Here is a 21,976-nt window from a genome sequence, read left to right on the forward strand (position 1 = left end):
AGCAACACACCCATCTCAGAGCTTCTCCGAACCCTATGTATTGTGTGGGGTTAGGTGAAAGCTGGCTGCTTAAAGGACTTTTTTTAAAAAATGGATTTCTGCAGATATTTTGTGCAGCAAAGATACAGTGGTCCTGGATGTTGTCCCTTTAGAGATAACGGGCAATGCTGAGACTATGACCCAGAAGAAGGGGAGTCCAGCAGGTTGGCAGAATGAGAGATATTATGACAGCCCAATGTTCACATTCTCAAGCACAACAAATCATTCCAGGCCCTCTAAGGGGAAAGATTAAAAATGACTGTCCAAAGGGCCTAGAATGAGTCTTTAAGAGATAAACCCTTTTCCCCACCTCCTGAGAGAGAATGGCCTATGGGAGGTGGGTGGAGGATGAGTGAAACAGATTAAGGGATTAAGAGTACACTTATCCTTATGAGCACTGAGTAATGTCTGGAATTGCTGAATCACTATATTGTACACCTGAAACTAATACAACCCTGTATGTTAACTATGCTTGAAAAAAGAAGAGTGGCCTAGGGTAGGCACTGAGGTATAGTGCTTTAAGATTGTCACGGGTCTGAAACGTGGAGTCTTCAAACTGGGTGCAGTGTGCTGTTCTGCCCTGAGGCCGAGTCAAAGAGGGTGGCAGGAGGAGGTTCCCCCAGAATTCTTCTCTTCTCTGTACCCCACCACATCTCCCATCTATCCTGCCTGAGGCTGTTGGCAAAAGGAGCAGGGCTCCAGGGCTGGCTCCTGGGAGACAAGGTTACCCTTCTGAAGACCTGGAGGATGAGGCACCTCCCCTGGGCTGGGATATGGGGCCAGCTAAAGGATTCGGATTCCGACTGCAGCAGTTTCTTTCCTGGAAGCTGGGCCCAACAGCAGCCCCCCAGACTCATGTGTATTTCTGGACTCCATCCACTTGCTTCCCTTCCCACAGCTTCCACCCTGGTTCTGGTCACCACTGTTTCATGACAGTGACCACAACAGCTTCCTGAGGGCTCTCCCCACTTGTACTCTTACCCCTCTGACTCATTCGCCACCATCACCAGAGTTTCCTTCTCTAAAGTGCAGATGAAAGTGTGCCACTCCCCAATCAAACTCACTAGCTCACAGTTGCCAGAGAGCTAAATCCTTCGACGTGGCTCAGGTGTCCTCCCGAGCACAGCCCCCCTCTGCAATCTTGCCTCCCACCACCCTCTCCCTGTGTTCCAGCCAACACTGGTCACCTGCCAGGTCCCCTCATGCGTCCTGCTCTGTGACTTCTGTGCAGATTAGCTTCTGTCTAGAACATGCTTTGAATCTGCCCTCTCATGAGGATCTGCCAAGTATGACTTGTGCGTCCCTCGTCTGTACTCCTGAACACCGTTTACGACCCCCTCCCCATTATATAGCACTTGTCACTTTTGTTTTAAAGATTTATTTATTTTGGAGAGAGAGAGAGCTCATGAGTGGGCTGGAGGTGCAGAGAGAATCTCAAGCAGACTCCCTGCTGAGCGTGGAACCTGACGGGGGCTCGAACTCATGACACTGAGATCATGACCTGAGCTGAAATCAAGAGTTGGATGTTGGGCGCCTGGGTGGCTCAGTTGGTTAAGCGACTGCCTTCGGCTCAGGTCACGATCCTGGAGTCCCGGGATCGAGTCCCGCATCGGGCTCCCTGCTCGGCAGGGAGTCTGCTTCTCCCTCTGACCCTCCTCCCTCTCATGCTCTCTGTCTCTCATTCTCTCTGTCTCAAATAAATAAATAAATAAATCTTAAAAAAAAAAAGTTGGATGCTTAACTGACTGAGTCACCCAGGCACCCCAGCATTTGTCACTTTGTATTCATTGTATTCATTCCAAAAGCCACTCATCTGTATGCCCTATTAAAAAAGGAAGGCACCATAGGGAAGGTGCCTCATCTTGTTTATTCCTAAAATCTAACGTGGTGCTGAAAACACAGCAGGCACTCAAAAGTATCAGATGGATGGATGAAAAATGAGCAAATAAATGGCTGGCCGAATGAAATAAACCACTTGGATCACATGTTTTTTTTAAAACCTCATGCTTCCCCCAGAAAGCCAGCAGGCAGCTCAGGAGAACACATGCTTTGGACCTGGATGGCATACTGTGGAGGCTATCAATTAGTGGAGGAAAAACTCCCTCCCTACCGAGGCACTGCACTCGGGCCAGGGAATCAGTCAGCTGGAAGAGGCTCAGGAGAGTAGAAATCCCCTAAGGAGGAAAATCTCCTGGCTGGACAGTATCACAGGAGGTCCTTGGTTCTTCCTCCCAACCTTCTAAGATGGTCTTTACATGGACTAAAGAAGAGTCTGCTAACTCCTCTCCTTGGATCCGACATCTCCAAAGACCAGACTCAGGTGATTCAGCTGACACCTTAGTGATGAGCAAACTAGCAGGGGAGGAGGCTCAGCATTCCTTCAGAGAGGACAGTGGGGATGGGACGGCTCCAGCCTTGGCGTCATGACTGCCACGTTTTGCTCAGGAGCTGCCAAGCTGTAGGAAGTGATGGGCAAGAGGATATCTTGTTCTGGGAATCTTGATGGAAATAAGAAGCCAGAAGCTATTCATTAACTAGAAACACATAGGCAGGGGGAAAAAAAGCCCAATTACTTGGGGTGCTTTTAACTCACAATTTAAAAACACAGTAGAGAATGCATATAGAGATAATCATGGATAGCTGTTTGGCAATTCTCTCTCTTCTCTCTGGAACCCAATTTTTCCAATAAAATCTTAAAAGACGAAGAGAACTGAAAGATCATTTAGCTTTATGCAGTCCCCTTACTTTTCAAATGAGGAAACAAGAGCCCAGAAAGGGGAAATGATTTGCTCAATTTGCTGGTTAGCGGCAAGGCCAGGAAAAGAACCCAGATCTCCTGACTCCTCACCTACTTCCCCTGTCTCTCCATATGCAGGAAAGTTCCAGAGTGGAGTTGCTATTTAAAAAAGAAATGTATAGCTTCCTTAAAAAATTAAACATAGACTTATCAGATGACCCCATATTTCTACTTCTAGATATATGTCCCAAAGAATTAAAAACCAGGACTCAAACAAGTACATGTGCACACATGTTCATTGCAGCATCATTCGCAACAGCAAGAAGGTGGAAACAGCCCAAATGTCCATCAAGAGAGGAATAAATAAGCAATACGGCAGTATGTACTACGTTCCGTGAAATATTATTTGGCCATGGAAGATAATGAAGTACTACATATGCTGTGATGTGGATGAAACCCGAAAGGGTTATGCTCAATGAGAGAAGCAAGACACAAAAGGTCCCATATAGAATGATCCCATTTATATTCAAGATGCAAAAGGTAAATCCATACAGCCAGGACACAGAGGGGTGCTCACCAGAGGCAGAGGGGAAGGGAGAATGGGGAGCGACGGCTTAATGGGTATGGGGTTTTCTTTTGTGGTGAGGATAATGTTGCGGTGAGAAAGGGATTGCACTGGAGTAATAAGCAGTAGTCGATTGAGGTGATGGTTGTACACACTGTGAATGCGCTGGATGCCAGTGAATTGTTCACTATACATTGGTTAACTTGATGATATGTCAATTTTACCTCAATAACAAAGAAATGTAAGCACTGGTGTCTATAAAGGGCTCATACAGATAAAACAGCAGAGGATGAGGGAGGAGGGTTATTCCACATGGGGATAGAGGCACCCTCAGCTCCCTGAGCCCGGTCCACTCAGCCTGGAAGATAGGTACACGGCTTGCAATCCTTCCAGTACATTTTGAAGGACCTTCCACCCACATCTAAGGAAGGGGAGTGTCAACTGCTATCTGGGCATGGGGCTTCTAGTGCTGTGCTCAGAGAACCCAATGTGGAGTGAGGAGGGAGATGCCCCGCCTGAAGCTACCCCCACATCACCGAGGCTTACAGTTCCCCGATCCTGATAACCAGGTAGCAGAGGCCAAGGGCAGGGATGTCTAACCGAAAACAGTTAAATGCATGCTTCTAACCAAATCTTACTTCTTACACTATCTTGCTGTATGGCCCAGTCACATAATATCTCAGGTTCCTCTCCTGCTAGGAGTAGAGAAGTACATCATCCAGATGCGGGTGCGGGGGTGGATGGAGTGGTCAGGACCCTTCAAGGGGAATGCCATCTAACTACAGAGCATCCTGGGGAGGAATAAGGAAAATCCCATATCCTGTGAGAGGGCAGATGGGGGCTGCAGAAGAGGGACCATGATGACTGTCTTGGAATGGTGGGAGAGGGTGTGGAATTTTTTTGTTTAGCTCCACGAGGGCAAAACTAGAACCGAATGGGAGAAAGTTCAGAGAGGCAGCTGCTTCTCTGAGATGCAAGGAAGAATAACCTAATAAATATAGCCATCCTACAATACCGTCCATGATAATAAAGACTCTACCCGCACACACTACCAATACGATGTGTTTGAAAGATCCTTTTAAAAAAAAATGTTTTTTAAGATTTTATTTATTTGACAGAGAGAGACACAGCGAGAGAGGGAACACAAGCAGGGGGAGTCGGAGAGGGAGAAGCAGGCTTCCCGTGGAGCAGGGAGCCCAATGCGGGGCTCGATCCCAGGACCCTGGGATCATGACCTGAGCCGAAGGCAGACGCTTAACGACTGAGCCACCCAGGTGCCCCTGAAAGATCCTTTTATATCAGCTTGAACAGGTAAGAGGTGGATTGCAAGGATATAAAATACATTAAAGGGAGGGCGATTGCAGGGGGAGAGAGTGAGGAAAAGAACAAAAATTAAAAAACTGAAAGAGAAATCTTGTGTGGACTAACGGTGTACTATGAACTGGGGAAGAGGATGAACTCAAGTCTTGTATACCTGAAGTTCTCCCCCTCCACCCCGCAACCCCTGTGTGAAAAGAGAAGAAAAAAAAGAGAGAGAACAGAGTTATCCAAACATGAAATGTTCTGCCGTGTGAAGTACTGAGCTCACTGTTTCAAAAAGAATCCAAATACCATTAGGTCAGGTGCTGTGATGACAACGTACCCACACAGGAAGGAAATTGGATGCTTATCAGAATCTCCTGGGCGCTACTTAAACACACAGATCCCTGGACCCTCAAACTCCTAAGCAGCAGCCAAACCAGGCCTGCAGATTCAAAAAAACTTTTTTTGAATTCGAATGTCCTTAGAACCTCTATTATCTTACACAGAGATGCTTCATTCGCTTACGCAACCTCCCTGAACTGAAGCTTTCAAGTTTCCTGAACTTTAAATTTGCAAGCCTTGTGGGAGATTCGGACTCAAAATGTCTAAGACGGGGACCAGGATGGGTACGTGAGTTGGGTGATGGTCAGCCATCAGTGGGGACTGCTGGGCATGACAGCCTCCCTCAGTGAAGTTCGAGAGCATGGACTGTCTGGGTTTAAAGCTGTCCCCCACATACAAGGTGGGGATCAGGGGCAAGTCCTGAACCTTCGGAGCTTTGTGTTTCTCATCTGAAAAGTGCACACAGTCATATTCCAGAGGGCTTCTGGGATGACTTCACACACAATTCCCACATAGAGCACATGGCAAAGCATGGGGCACAGAGTAAACCTTGGTAAATGTTAGCTGCCGTCACTGAGCAGGCTTCGAACTCACAGGGATGAAGGAAGAATCCTGGTTACATACATGAGGTTACTGGTAACAGCAGCAAGGAGTAATAATTAGCCACCCTGCGTCAGTCTGCTTTCCTATTTTTCCTTCTCTCTGCACCCCGGTTTGCTTTCTTTCCCCAGACTGGGGGGCCCCTGGTGTTGGTACCACAAGCTGTCCCTGGCAGACGGAGGAGAGGCGCACGGCTCCAGCAAGCTGTCATCATGGGGAGCCCCCCACATTCCCGCAGCCCTGCTCTGGGCAGGCTGCGCCAGTGGTCACAACACATCTGTGATGATGGGAGGAAAGACGGATAGTGCTGGAACACGGCTCAGCGGGCAGCCCCATGTCTCCACGAGCAGAGCCCACCTGGCACTTGTGGGCGGCAGGCAGTGGGCCATTCATTCATTTCACAGACCTGGCAGCAGGGACCGCTTTAGAGAATATACAAGTTCAAGACACAGGGTTTCTCTGCTCTCATGGAGCCTTCTTTCCAGTGAGGAAGACAGGAAATAAATGCTGAACAAAAACAAATTGGGTAGCAATAAGCACAATGAAGAAAACACAATCCGACCCGCAAAGGGGTGTTGAGAGCAGCCTCATGTGTAATCGCCGCACGTGGGAGCGACTGAGATGTCCTCTGTCCTTCAGTGGGTGAATGGATACACGTACTGGGGTCCATCCACACAATGGAATACTATTCAGCACTAGGAAGAAATGAGCTATCAAGCCGTGGGAAGACACGGAGGAAACTTAAATGCCTATCACTAAGTGAAAGAAGCCAGTCTGAAGAGGCTACGTACTGTATGATCCCAGCTGAGTGACCTTCTGCAAAAGGCAAAACTATGGAGACAGTAAAAAGATTAGAGGTTGCCAGAGGTTGGGTGGGAGGGCGGGATGAACAGGTGGAGCACAGAGGATTTTTAGGGCAGTGAAACTCTGTATGAGACTCTAATGGTGGGCCCATGTCTTCACACTTTTGTCTAAACCCACAGAATGGACAACCCCGGGAGTGAGCCCTCATGTCAACCATGGACTGTGGGTGATGATGATGCGTCAGTGTAGGTTCATCAGCTGTAACAAATGCACCCCTCTTGTGGGGATGGTGATGGTGGGGGAGCTGTGGGGGGGGGGGCTGGGGGGTAAATGGGAAATCTCTGTACCTTCCACTTAATTTTGCCATGAATCTATAAGTGCTCTCTAAAAAATAAATTCTATTAATAAAAAAAGAAAAGAAACCACACTAGGGTGATGAGGGAAAGGCAAGTGAATGGTCAAGGCCTCTGTGAGAAAGTGACATTTGACCAAGATCTAAATGGCAAGGAGTAGCCAACTTTGTAAAGATGGGTCAGAAAAACATCCCAAGCCAGGGGAACCGCTTGTGCAAAGACCCTGTGGCAGGAAGCAGAGGGGTAGGTGCAAGGAACTGAAAGAAACCAGCATGGCCGGAGCCTGGGGGGCACACGGGGAAGAATGGAATAAGTCACGCGAGGGCATACTTACAGAGGGCTCTGAATGCCAAAGCAGGGAATTTATTTTTTTTTATAAAGATTTTATTTATTTATTTGACACAGAGACACAGCGAGAGAGGGAACACAAGCAGGGGGAGAGGGAGAGGGAGAAGCAGGCTTCCCGCCGAGCAGGGAGCCCGATGCGGGGCTCAATCCCAGGACCCTGGATCATGACCTGAGCTGAAGGCAGACACTTAATGACTGACCCACCCAGGCGCCCCCAAAGCAGGGAATTTAAATTCTATTCTAAGTACGTCAGGAGGTTATTGCAGGGTTCTACATGGTGGGGTATCTGATGATATTTGTTCACAAAGACCACCCTGGCTGCTCTGTGGAGGGTGGCAGGTTGATGGGCAATGGTGGAGGCAGGAAGACCCTTTAGAAGGCTCTGCAGCCTCTGGGGACCTTCTCTAAGGGGGGAGGGCATTTGGGGAGGAGGAGCAGGTGGGGCTCAGCCGCCGCCTTACACTTGACTCTCACCAGGGCTGCCTCAGAGTCCCTGTTTTCACACTGGGTTTTGCCTGAGGTTTTATTTGAAGAAAGGATTCTATTAGTAAAACAAAGAACTGAAAATCCCGGTACAACTGTCTAACTCTCCAAATGCAGAAGCCCTGCACCACAGCAATAATGCATGGGCACGAGAGCGAGGCATGCCGGCCAGGAAGAACACACCAGGCTGGGGTGGCAGCCGGACTTGGAAACCCATCCGTCCGGCTTCCCAGCATTAGCATTTTGCCCTGAGGCCTGGGGGGCTTCTTGGGACTGCTTCACGATCCCCGGTGTACCCCAAGTGGGTGGGAGTGGGGGGGTGTCTCCATGTGTCATATGAGGATAATGGAACACTGCAGAAGGCAGAGGGAAGATGTGGGAAGACATGATTCTTCATGCCACTGTTTGTGTCGCTGATGGAGCGTTTGCTGAAGCAAGCCCTAACTGTGGGTTTTTACATTGCATATATGCTCACATTAAAACTTCCCTTTAATTTTTAAGCCGTTTGGAAGCGAGATTTCTATCACTAGCAACTGACTGTGCTGTCGATCAGAAATGCCCCTGGAAATGTTGGTTGGATGCCTAAGCTTCCCATGGCCTCCACTTTCTGTGTAAGAAATGTCCCTCCCTCCTCCTGTCTGCCTCTGCTGGACCCAGCCCCATCCTTCTGCAGAGACCTGCCCTCGACCACCAGCTATCCGCTTAGCATGCTCCTCAATTTCCAAACTCTTCTCAACTGGCTCCAGGCCTCAGCAGAGAAACGCCTTCAAGTTTCTCTCATAACAAAACCAAAAGAATCTTCTCTGGATCCCACAGCTCCTCTATATATACCTGAACTTTTTCCACCTCCGTCTTGTCTCATGCAAATTCCTTTGTTTAAAGAGTGGGCTATGGCTTCTGCCTTTACTTACTGAGTTCTCTTTCACTCCTCCAACCAAACTCTGGAACTCTCTCTCCAGACCTCCTGTTGGCCCCCCAATGGCTGACTCCAGAGTTCCCAGTCTTTATCTTGCTAGACCTCTTGGAGGCATCAGCAATTGTCAACCACTCCATCCATCCCTCCTCACCTTCTTCCTCCTTGGCCTCTGAAACAGCACTCCAGAGCTCCTCTTCTTTCTGGCCCTGCCAACCTCCATGGCAGCACTGATCACACTGCTAGATCCTCCCCTTCTGCCTGATGTTCTCTGTCTCCGCTGGGGTCCTGTCCCTCTATCTCTATTCTCTTTGTTGGTGGTACCCACCTGAGTCACCCAAGCGAGACACCTGGGAATCACCCTGAAATCCCAGCTCTTCTCATACCTCACACCAAGCACGGAGAACCTTGGACCATGCCCTCCTAGTGTCTCTCACCCCCACTCCCTTCCCCACACTCCCACTCTCTTACCTTTAATACATGCCATGTCTCATGGACTGCAGCAATAACCTCCCAACTGGTCTCTGTCCAATCCATTTTCCACGTCGCTATTACAGTGATTTTTCTAAACCCCCGTCTAATCCTGTCAGTGCTGGTGAAAACCCTTCCATATCACCCCAATCGGTCTATACAATCAGATCCAAACTCCTGAGTGCAGCAAGGCTCTGGGATTTCAGGCTCCTGCAGGGCTCTCGGACCCTACCCAAATGCTGAACGCTCCCTAAGTGGCATGCCATTTTCTAAGCATCCTTTCTGAGTGCCATCCTCTGTGCCCGAAAGGCCTTCTCTCCTTGTCACGTGATTAATTCCTACTCAGTCTGCAACATCCTGCTGCTCACGCATCTTCTGCTTTGTGACTAATTCGTTGTGCCTCCCACGCCCACCCCACTGCCCACCCCCAGCAGAGCTGAGAGTGTCCATCTCTATCCTACCTTACACCTGCCTCTCTGGGGCACTTAGCACGCTGGTAAAACTATATGTTTAAACTGAGGATTGGAGACCTTTTCTATAAAGGTCTAGATCGTAAGTGTTTGAGGCTTTGTGAGAGCTTTGTGAGACATACAGCCTCTTTCATAACTACTGAACTTTATTACTGTAGTGAAAGAGCCACCATGGACAATAAGTGAGTGAATAGGCATAGCTATGTCCCACTAAAACTTTATTTACAAAAACAGGCAGTGGGCTGGAATTGGCCTGAGGGCTGCAGTTTGCTTGCCACTGGCTTACCCTTTAAAGCTCTTTTCTTTGTGGCTTTTTTTTTTTTTTTTAAGAAAAAGAGAGAGTACATGTGCATGCACAGCAAGGGGTGGGAGGGACAGAGGGACAGGGAGAGAGAATCTTAAGCAGGCTCCATGCTCAGCACAGAGCCTAACCCGGGGCTCGACCTCACAACCCTGAGATCATGCTTGAGCTGAAATGAAGAGTTGGATGTTTAACCGACTGAGCCGCCCAGGGACCTCTGGAATTCTTGAGGCTTAGACCATGTCCTGATCATTCTTGTGTCCCAGTGCCTGGCATGGTGCCTGGTAGGGAATATTTATGGGATGGAAGATCCAAGTAAAGGCCTCAATCCTGTCACTTATTTTTTTGTAAATTACTTGTTTCCCAAGCCTTTTTAAAAATTTCAAAAATGGAAATAAATATTCCTGCTTCTGATGGTTGTTGTTGGAGAATCAGATGGATAAAGCATAAGAAAGTGAACCACAACACCAATTAAGCTGCTTTTACTATTCTTACTGTGTTCCTTCCTGACGACCTCAAATGACTCTGCTCCACAGAAGACTTTTCTTCTCTTTTCTTTCCTTTTCTTTTCTTTTTAAAGATTTATTTATTTATTTATTTAGAGAGAACACCAGCGGGAGGGGCAGAGGGAGAGAGATTCTCAAGCAGACTCTGCTCTGAGCACTGAGCCCGATGCAGGGCTTGATCTCATAACCCTGAGATCTTGACCTCAGCTGAAACCAAGAGTTGGACGCCTAACTTACTGTGCCATCCAGGCGCCCCAAGACTTTTCTTTGAACATTGGGTAAACCTAAGTCCAAGAGAGGGCCTGTGACCTGCCCATCATTCTGCCCATCAGATGGCTGGTCTGGGCTTAGCTGCAGGCCACTCTCTGCTCTACAGCATCCTCCTGTTCTGGCAGGAAACCCCCAGGGTGAGGTTCCTCAGGCCACATCTCCTCTCCTTGTCACTCCACTTATCTTATCCCAGATTCCAGATACCACAGGTTTCTCTGTGTGCAACAGGCTGATGGCTTAACAGTATCCAATGACCCCTGAGATGTGAGGATATTTTCTGAGTTAGAATCACCAGAAGCTGATGATTGATTGGTAGCGGGCAGTGAGAAGAAGGACGGCATCAAGGTTTCTAGGTTGGAAAACTGGATTAGGATGATGCTAATGATTGGTATCAAAACTATAGAAAGGGGAATGAATCCGTTAGTGGTTGGGGAGCAGGGAGAGCATGAGCTTGGAACTGAATATGTTCAGTTTGATGCCTCAGAGCCATGAACGAAGCAGTTCTGTAGGTACTTGGAGGCTGTGCTCCTGAATGAATAATGCCTAGGATATACCAACAAATTAGAACCACGAGGCCACGTGCCAGCAATTAGTTCTCAGAATAAATAATGAAAATGACTAGAATAGTACTATAAAAACCAACTAAGGAATACATTCACACATCACTGCCACAGGATATTGTGAGGGAACAGAGAGATAATAAAAGCCCAACAGAGCCCACATAAAACTCCACCATTCTGCATTAGATTAAAAAAAAAAAAAGCAGTACGGCATATTACTATAACCATCCGGAAGCAACCTGTTCGGAAATCAGAGAGGGCAGCTGAAAGACAAGAGACGATAAAGGCACCTCAAAATAAGAAGTGGGGCAGGGCCAGGTGTGTGGGAGCTGAAGAGCTCAGAGGTGTCCCGCCCTGGGCTGGAGGGCTCACGCAGACAGGCAGGTGCCCCTCTTAGCTGGAACTCGGAACTCAGAGCTAAGGTATTTCTCAGCTAATTTGTTCCCAATACAAACCAGTAATAGTTGCAAATGATTTATGCATAAATATAAATCAGTGGCTCAGGGGGAGGGGGGCGCCTAGGTGGTTCAGTCAGTTAAGCATCCGACTCTTGATTTCAGCTCAGGTCATGATCTCAGGGTAATCAGATTGAGCCCAGCTTCAGGCTCTGCGCTCAGCAGGGAGTCTGCTTGAGATTCTTTCTTTCTCCCCCCCCAGCCCCCATTTCCCTTTGCTCTTTCTCTAAAATAAATAAATAAATCTTAAAAAAAAATTCAGTGGCTCGGGTTCCCACTATAATAACCACATTCTCACTCACTTCCTGTTTTCTTTTTTGAAGAAGAGACAAAGAGCCAGTGTATGTCCTGCCTGTGGTCATCTCTATCATATCTGTCTGGGCAGAGAAAGTGGTCACAGAGCTGGCCTGCACTCTGTGGCCAACACTCAAGCCCCTGTGATCTGGCTCCTGCCCCATGCAGCCTCTCCTCCAGCAGGACCCGGTCCAGCGCTAGGCCCCGCGCCACTCCCCAAACAGGCCAAGTGCCTTCTGTACCTTCGGCCACCTTTGCTCCTGCTTTGCCTAGGCCAGAAATGCTATTCCCTTACTTCTCTCCAGTGCAGATCCCCTTCTTCACCAAGGCCCTGAACGGTGACCCCCGCTCCCCACCCCAACACTGACCCTGCTTTCCCACCAATAGTAGCCTGCATTTCCCTTGTATTCCCCAGGATGCCACCAACTCTGTTCCAGAGTCATTTCTTCCTGCCCATGGGATTCCCATGTCTGTCTCCTGCATCAAACTCTGAACTTCTTGAGCTCAGAGTCCATGTCTTGCCTCCCTCTGTAGTGAGAGAGTATAAAAAAATACGTGTGGGATGAGTGAACAGCCATCTGATCAGATATTTCCTATTACTGGGAGATATTTATCCCATCAGCAAATCAGTATATTATAAATCCTTGGTTAATATCACATATGACAAAGCCATTGTTACAGTATAAGCCTGAGTCATGAAAACAACAGCAATAACCGAATAGGAGCATCTACCCAGCATCCTCTCAGCAGACACTCTCATCTCCTTTTTTCTGAAATCCTCCCCCCAACCCCCTTCTCAGAGCTTTCTGTCTGATTTGTCAGGGCTACCCTGTTTTCTCTATCCCACAGACTGGTCCAGAATCCAGGGACTCAGCGGCGCCAAGCACTAGTCCCAGAACTGTCATTCCCAGCCTGCTACTCCCTCATCCCCAGGGCTTCCTTGTAGCTGTCCTGTGTCCTGAAGTACACCTGCAGCTTGGTGTAGCTGTCCTGGGTCCTGAAGTCCACCTGCAGCACAGGGACTGCCCTGGGCGCTACAGCGGACCTTCCTCCCCATTCCCCCTCCTGTTCTTTGATCCCCACCGCCACCTCCCTTCCATCTCTCTCATGCCAAGGAATAAACGATGCAACAGATGGTGACCCGAGCCTGCTCCGCTCCCTCTGCTCACGGGCATCTGAAGGCCAGGGGGTGGGTTTCCTAGGAAACTGGAAATGCCCCCTACTGACAATCATCAGCCTGTCCCAGAGACAGAACGCCAAGCAAGGAGGAGAAAGACAGAAGGATCTCTGGAGTAAGACAAGCGTAGAAAGGGGAGCAGCAGGGAGGAGTCCTTGGCTTCCTCTTCTGGGAACACTTGCCAAAAGATTACATCTCCCCACATCCCCCTCCTCACCCCCAGGGAATGACCGCATGTCTCAGCATCTTTAAGAAAGTGTCTGCCCAGACAATGCCCCCACCTCCCACTTTAAAGTGCTATCTGCAACTACACCAAACCCTCTGGGGCACCAGGGCTTGACAGCCTAAGAAATCACTCACCAGCCTGCTTCTAGACACTGGCCTCTCCCCAGTCCCAGGAGGAGAGAGACCCAGCTTCCTCGCCTTCGTGGAGTTGAAACAGTTGCCTTGTAGGATTTTTCCAATAGCCAAGGAAACCCAGTATATGGGTTTCGACTCCCCCCTTCCCCCACCTTCCTTCTCAGGGTTGGAGGGGGGTGGTCTCCATCTGCTCAGTGGCTGTTACAGCCTTGGCTCCCTTTCATTGTCACAGGGAGAGAACTGGGAGGAGTAAGGGGCTGTGTTTAACCGTTGTTAGTGATCCATTTGGTGGCAGTGGCAGGCACAGGCACCTAGCAGACCCAGCCCCTCCTCTTCTTGCCTCAGCTAAGTTTACAGAGGCCACAGGGCTCAGCAGGAGTGGGGGATGGGGGAACAACTGTATCAGGTGGCCCTTGATTCCCACCTGGGGAGGGAGCTAAGGGGGACACCTGGGTTTAAGATTAAGGATTTGGCAGAAAACAGCTGCTTCCTGCTCAACACCTAGAACTAATCTTGGGTTGAAACCTGAACCACTTGGCTATTTATTAAGCTGGGTCGAGGGAGGGAGAGAATGGAAGAGAAGGGGGAAGAGGCTCTTCCCTCAAGGGGACCGCCACGAATATCTAGTGAATATCTACTTTTCGCACCAGGCTCTACAGGGGCACAAAGTACTTACAGGGCACCCTGGTATTCATAAGCCACCAGGCAGGCTGGGGCCCCACAAGAAGGCTGCACCCACCAAGAGAGTGTAGCCACTTCCAGGGGGGCGGGGCAGTGCCCTCATCTGACTGTCACAGCATAAGTGGTTGGGTCACCAAGCCAATGGAGCTTGGACACGGAGGCCTGCAGTGATTCTCTTTCCTAACTGCACCGTGAGGGTCTACCACACAGCTTTTAGCCATCTCCTTGTCAAAGACCTTTTTAGGTTGTTCTTCCTTATTTTTTCTCCATTACAATAATGCCACAATGAACATCCTTGTACATATAGCCTGATACGTGGAAGAAGTGCGGTTGCTGTATCATCTCCTCTCTCCATCATCTCATCTGGGCCAGCTGGAGCCTGGCCCATCTTAGCCTGGCCTGGCAGGGAAGCCCAAAGTATACAGGTGATCTGGTCCATAGCCTGGTCCTGCTGGCAGCTCCCAATGGGCCAGCACTTTGCTGGCCATGCGGGGAAGGACAATGCCGGTGCTCCAATCCAGCCAGCTTTCTGAAGTTCTTTGGGGCTGCACGTTTCCTCCCCCTATTATTATGGCTTATTCGTTTATCCTCTAGGAGGCAGGGCTTGGAACCAGACGTGGAATGGGATAGGCTCTCCAACGTTGTCAGTGTAGCTGAGGACTAGCTGGGCTAACATGCTGTGCAGGGGCTGGCTTAAATAAGGTTTGTGGCCATCTGTGAATTTCCATGTGTCAGGCTTCACTCACTGGCCCTGCTTGTGGTTAACTGAGCTCTGGCCAGTCTCCTTCTGTATAAAGATTAGCAGGTAAAGCAGATTGTAAAGGAAACAGAAGCTAACATATATGGACAGCCCCCACCTTGGAGCCATTAGCATAAACCAAACTGACGCCAGGAAAGGTGGCCTGGGAGGCTGGGTAGGGAATAACCCCCTTGGGGAGGAATTCTGGCACCTCCAGGAAGGAGAAAGGAGTTCCACCTCTTTCCAATTCAGCAACCTAGCTTCTCACTGTCTGGCTTCCTGTCTTCTACCCTCAGGGACAAAGTTTCACAGCAATTAGGCGCGCATCTTTCTTCACAGCTGGAGAGAGAGGGTTGTGAGGCCCCCACCCCCTTGCTGAGGGGGTGGGGAAGACATCCACAGTAGCAGCAGCTGTCTCCCTGGGGCGTGTCATTAAGGGAAAGTGGCTGAGCGTAAGGCTGGAGGGGAAGTGATCATAATCCTATGTGACAGGTCTCCAAGGGTGGGGTCCAAGGTTTGGGTAGGGTAAGGAGGAGGGACCCAGGAGAAAGAAAAGATGGACATGGAAGGTAGAAGGCCAGAAAGAGAGGCTTGCATTTAGTATGAAAAGACATAGGGTCCTTCAGAAGGTGACACAGAGTGATCCCATGACCCAGCAATGCCACTCCTGGGTAGGTACAAAGAGAACGGAAGACATATGTCCACAGGAAAATCTGCACAGGAATGTTCACGGCAGTGTAACTGAAAATCGCCAGGAAGTGGAATGATTCAAATGTCCATCACCTGATGGATGGATAAATAAAATGTGGTACATCCATATAATGCAATACTGCTCAGCCATAAAAAGGGGTGAGGTGCAGAGGCATACTACAACATGGACGCACCTTGAAAACATTGTGCGAAGTGAAAGAAGCCAGTTGTAAAAGATCACATATTGCATAGTCCCATTAATATAAAATGTCCAGAGTAGGTATATCTATAGAGGTAGAAAGTAGATCAGTATTGTCTAGGGCTAGAGGAAGAGCACAGTGGTGGAAGGGGAGGGACCCCTAATGGGTATGGGGCTTTTGGTGGTTGGAGGGCAAAGGCAATGAAAATGTTCTAAAATTAACTGTGGTGATGGTATGGGAATTATATCTCAATACAGCTGTTATTTAAAATATCAATAAGAAAAAAGAATTACATAAGGAATGGGAAGGCTTTGTTAGAGAACTGTGATATTTCAGAATGGAAAGTGAATGATAAAATTTACAAACAGTTTCAAATGTTGAAAGGGATTTAATGAACTAAGTTTCTTTTTTCTTAAGATTTATTTATTTATTATAGATAGAAAGAAAGAGAGAGAGTGCACGCTTTCCCACAAGGAGGGGCAGAGGGAGAGAATCCTCAAGCAGAGGACCCTGAGATCATGACCTGACCTGAGCCGAAACCAAGAGCTCAACTGACTGAACCATCCAGGCACCCCACTGAACTAAGTCAGTTTCTTTCTTTCTTTTCTTTTTTAAAAAGATTTATTTATTTATTTTTGAACTAAGTTTCTTAATGGGATCCAACAAATTCTTGTTAAAATGAAGATAATTGTAAAATCTGTCAGTTGAAAAGTTTAAGGAAGAATTTGGTTTGGGGACTTGGAACTTTCATATATTGGATATTGATTTAAAACAAACGACAGAGGGCTACGAGTTTGTATATGCCACCTTTGGCAAGTCACAGTTCTGTCCCTCAATCCATAGTAAATTACAAATGCTGTACAGAGGGCATGCTACAGAGAGAACAGGTAGGAAACTCAACCCCTCTCAGAAGCTTTCCTAAAGGAAGACCACTGTGCATCTAAGCCCCAGTCATCTTTCTTTTAAATGCAGCTTCCTGCACCAGGCACTGACCGGTGGGCTCCCAGGTTCCCTGAGTGGGGTGCCCCATTTGGAGTCCAGTCCACTGTCCATCCGAGGACCTACCATCTGGATCCATCTGCTCACAACATCACTCATGTTAAGCTGCTTACTCTGTCCTCTGTTTGTGGGATTCTAAGCCTGGTTTCACAAACCAGGGTTCTGAAGCCATTTGAAAAGCATAAGCTTTTGAAAAGACTGAGCTCAAACAGGAAAAAAAAGAGGGACAAGGTTAGAGGAGAAGCTTGTTTAGGATGCAGGAGAGAGGACCTTCAGCCCCTTAATCAGACTGTGAGATTCCGGAGGGCGGGGGCAGTGGCTTCTACTTCTTTCCTGTGTCCTTCACAGGATCAAGAGCCTGTTTGTTCAAAGCCAAACAGGGCTGGGTTTAATCAGTAGAGGCGAACGACGAACTCCCTAGGACATCATGCAGCCCAGGGGACACACACCAGACATAGATTCAGAGATGTGGCTTCGAGAGGAAGTGACACAGAACGCCCCTGGCGTGTGCCAAGGTCATGGGCTTACAGCCACACACCCGGGCTTCAACACCCCCTCGGCCATCCACCTGCTGTGTGGTGTTCAACACTGTGTTTACTCTCTCCTAGAGCCTCAGTTTTCTTGTCTTTAAGAGTGGGATGAAGACACTTACTAAAAGGTTGTTGCAATGATTATGAACTAAATGGGTTGTTTTGAGTCGATTCATTTTACATCAATTAGTGAGCTGAAGTTTATGTACAGCATCTAACCCAAGGCCTGGCACAAAGCTGCATTCAAAAACCACTGGTCCTACATGAAAAAGTGCTCAACATCGCTCGGCATCAGGGAAATCCAAATCCAAATCTCAATGAGATACCACCTCACACCAGTCAGAATGGCTAAAATTAACAAGTCAGGAAACGACAGATGTTGGCGGGGATGCGGAGAAAGGGGAACCCTCCTACACTGTTGGTGGGAATGCAAGCTGGTGCAGCCACTCTGGAAAACAGTATGGAGGTTCCTCAAAAAGTTGAAAATAGAGCTACCCTATGACCCAGCAATTGCACTACTGGGTATTTACCCCAAAGATACAAATGTAGGGATCCGAAGGGGTACATGCACCCCGAAGTTTTATAGCAGCAATGTCCACAATAGGCAAACTGTGGAAAGAGCCAAGATGTCCATTGACAGATGAATGGATAAAGAAGAGGTGGTATATATATACAATGGAATATTATGCAGCCATCAAAAGGAATGAGATCTTGCCATTTGCAATGACGTGGATGGAACTGGAGGATGTTATGCTGAGCGAAATAAGTCAATCAGAGAAAGACATGTATCATATGACCTCACTGATATGAGGAATTCTTAATCTCAGGAAACAAACTGAGGATTGCTGGAGTGGGGGGGTGGGAGGGATGGGGTGGCTGGGTGATAGACATTGAGGAGGGTATGTGCTATGGTGAGCGCTGTGAATTGTGCAAGACTGTTGAATCACAGATCTGTACCTCTGAAACAAATAATGCAATATATGTTAAGAAAAAAAGAAGAAGAAGAAGAAGAAGAAGGTAGCAGGAGGGGAAGAATGAAGGGGGGAAATCAGAGGGGAAGATGAACCATGAGACACGATGGACTCTGAAAAACAAACTGAGGGTTTTAGAGGGGAGGGGGGTGGGAGGATGGGTTAGCCTGGTGATGGGTATTAAAGAGGGCATGCACTGCATGGAGCACTGGGTGTTATGCACAAACAATGAATCATGGAACACTACATCAAAAACTAATGATGTAATGTATGGTGATTAACATAACAATAAAAAATTTTTAAAAAAACCCACTGGTCCTTTCTCCTATTCCCCAAGTTACAGCTGGTGTATTGCACTGTTACATGGTTTTGGATGAGCTGGGCTTTCGAATCTACAAGTCTACTTTGTAGATCTACAAAATGCACGATGCCTGTGCAAATAACAAAACGTTGGCTCTGTGGCCAAGGAGTTACTATTCACTCTTAAAACCAACATATGGTTATCTGCATAGGCATTGTCTACTTCAGACCAGAGAGAAAGGGATGCTCCTGTAAGATCCCAGACCAGCCAAAGCAGCTCTGGGCTCTCCTCTTTCCTGCTTCTGCCAGGGTCTCCTTAACCCAAGCACTTCACACCGCCGGGGACCCCTACCCTTTATTCATTTCAGCTCCTTCCACCGGCGCCCCATGACCTGTGATGTCAACTGCGCCTGGCCGGAGTCAGCCCCAGAGAGGGAGAGCCGCGTCAGTTCTTTGGAGGTAACTTCCATCCTGCTCTCCTTACTGGTGTAGCCACTGATATTCCAAGGATAGCACATCCCCAGTTGCATTTTTAAAAATTCCCGTCGGACTGATAAAGGGGCACTGGGAGGAAAGGACTAAGACAGCAGGAGGGAGTGGCTTCTGCCACCCCCCTCCGGCCCCCTCCATTTACACCCTAGACAGACATCAGTCTGGATCCAACTGCCATCCCGCAGGCTTCTGCAGGCTGGGGGTGTGAAAATACAGGAGCCTGGAGGAGGGGAGGTGGCACAGACAGGAAAGGTGGCTGCCTGCATTAGAAGATGCGCCATGTGTCTGGGAGTCTGGTGCAAAGCGCTGGCAGCCACAGTGCTTACACCAGAGACCGGCTCCAGCGGTGCAGAGGAAAGCTCTGCGTCCTATGCCCTGAGAAGTGCATCCATCCGCAAGTAGAACCGCCTCTCTCTTGGCTAGAGATGCGGTTCTCTTGTTAGAAACAGAAACTCAGGGGTGACTTGCTGTCTCACACTCACCAGCCCCGCTTCTGCTAAAAAGGTGGGTTTCTCGGGGTGGCAGCAAAGGCCGAGGGGTGGAGAAGAGATTGCATCACTTCGGGAGAAACGAGGTAGACAGCTGTTAGGGGTGTCTCCGTCACTGACTTTGCTCCTGCAGCTACCACGTCCCCACACCTATAGCCTGCAGATCTCAGCACCCCAGGAGAAGGTGGCTAAGCATGGGTGCTGCCTCAGGGCCCGGGAATCAGTCTTGGGGCAGGGGGTGGAGATGCAAAACAGCTCCTAATGAAGCTCCCGGCCCCTCTCCAGCAACCCACAGCTGTGCGTCCTGAGCTCGCGCTGTCCAAGGTGGCCTGTTAGAATGCTTCTGGACAGAGGAGGCCCAGCTTCTCCACAACAGGCAGAAGGGCTTAGGAGTGTGAGTGCAATTAACCGAATGGATCCATCTGGGAAGCGGAAGGCCTGAGGAACTGGGAGGTTTCTCTGCCTTGCATCAGAGGGCAGGTGTCTGCTCCAAGTGCCTCGTGAGGACCCGGAGCCGCAGCCCTGGGGTGGGGGAGAGGAGGAGGGGAGAGATTAGGCTGAGCGGGGGGAAGGTGCCTCACGGGGGAGGGAGGAGTGTGCTGAGAGCAGATGCCTGGGGCAGGTCCAGATGGCAGTGGCCTCACAACAAAAGGGGAAGAGCCAGAGGGAAGGAGGACAAACAGAGGACTGGCCCCTTGAGGCTTCTGAAATCAAATTCCCACCTAGAACCTGGCTGGAGGCGGGCCGAGAGAAGGCTACCCAGAGTTTCCAGAAAGACTTGGGAGCGGCCACCCCAAACCCAACTGTTCAGGGCTGGACTGCTGGGCTTCAGATTCAAGGCCTGGCACTTTCTTAGATATGCAGCTTTGGGCACAGGCCTTCATCTTTCTGTATTTCTGTCACCGGCAGCATGTGAGCAATAACGGGCCCTATCTCATAGGTGTGTTGTGAGGATTACATGGGAGAGCGACTTCAAGAACAGAGCACAGCGCCTGGTGCATATGGGGAGCACTCAGAATGTGGATTATTATAAGGATGATGATTATCACACCCTAAAGAAACCTGGATCAGCTCCCCTTCTCTCAGAACTCATTGTTCCCTCAATAGCCATATGGGCCTGCTCATATGTACTCTCCGCACTCTTTTTTTTCTTTTTGAAGGCTTCTCTGTGTGTCTGAAAGTCCTCTGACCCATTGACCTCTCATGATGTGCCGGTGCCTGAGATTGGGGGAGGCCGTGTGGTGTCACGGCAAGAAAAACAGCCTGTAATTCAGGGCATCTCACTTCTAGGACGGGCTCCGCTGCTAATGAATTTTGTGGATTTCTTGAGTCTCAGTATATTCCTCAGTCAAATGGAATGAAGACCCTAGCCTTGCTCGTACCACAGAATGGTCATGAAAGTCAAATGACATAATTAAATGGATGCACTATAAAAATGAAGCTCTGAACCCATATTAGGGATTGCTGGTTAGGTTGGCAGTGTTCAGAGGTGCAAAGCAGCACAAGTTTGCTCATGGGAGTGACTGCTCGTGGGATCTGCCAGCCAGATGTGTCGTCGGCCTGTGATGCTGCTATCACCTAAGAAGGGGGGGGTCCTCAGGCGGGGGTCTGGGGAGGCAACCTACAGCGCTGGTGTCCAGGGAGGGCAGTGAGGGGCTCCAGCAGGTACAGGGACAGACAGGAGGGAGGGTACCTGAAAAAGCACCAAGAGAGGGGGCATCGTAACGCAACGCTGACTACCTCCCGATTCTGTCCCAGACCCGGGGGTCTGTTCCCATGCTGTTTTCCATATCTTTACATGCCCATGAAAATAGCCTGGTATACCACTTTTACGATCAGGGTCCTCCAAAAACAGTAAGACAAAAGAATGGTGCCTCCCACCCCCAAGGTCGTGCTGTATGTTCAAGTTCAATATTTAGTAACAATGATTCAGTGAAAAGCCCTGTGGTCAGATGGATTTCCCAAGCAGTCCTGAAACCTGACAGTGTTTTAAGAGCTTGCCCACACAGAAACTATCTTGATAAGACAAGTATATCTGAGTTCTGTTGGTAGGCTAGATAATAATAACTTTCCTTTACTGAACACCTGCTGTGTCAGGCACTATGCAGGGCTCTTTTTACGTTTCATCTTTAGTCTTTACAAGACGTCCATTATTATTCCCATTGTATAAACCTGGAAACTCAGGCCTAGCGCAGTCAGAAACACCCCTAAAGTCACCAAGCAAGTAGAGCTGGATTTTGTCCAGATCCGAAATCCATGTCAAAATCCATGTCATCAGCATGCTCTGCTCCCACCCTTCAACGCCCTCCCTGCATCCCGCCCCCAGCAACGCCACCCCCCGCCCCCCACCGGGCCCAGCCCCATCTCCAACTCCTGGGAGAACAGAAGACATCTGGAAAGGGGGCTGGAGAGAGAAAGACAAAATGCCATGAAGCAGAGGGTGCCCAAAGTCAGGAATAAGGAAACCTTTCTCTGTGCAGGCCTCCAGGCTGCTAGCTTGTAATCTGTCACCAGTGACTCCTCCTCCATTAAAACT

General features: G+C 48.9%; 1 protein-coding gene across 19 annotated transcripts in view; it reads right to left on the reverse strand.

The window, feature by feature from the left end:
* Nucleotides 1-21,976, reverse strand: part of NFASC (neurofascin) — a 181,561-nt gene that overhangs the window by 73,898 nt on the left and 85,687 nt on the right. The gene's annotated exons all lie outside the window — the stretch shown is intronic.

This window comes from Mirounga angustirostris, unplaced genomic scaffold (genome assembly GCF_029215605.1).
Source record: "Mirounga angustirostris isolate CCGP_5_RB_7025 unplaced genomic scaffold, mMirAng1.0.hap1 SCAF_6, whole genome shotgun sequence".
In the NCBI taxonomy this organism is placed as follows: domain Eukaryota; kingdom Metazoa; phylum Chordata; class Mammalia; order Carnivora; family Phocidae; genus Mirounga; species Mirounga angustirostris.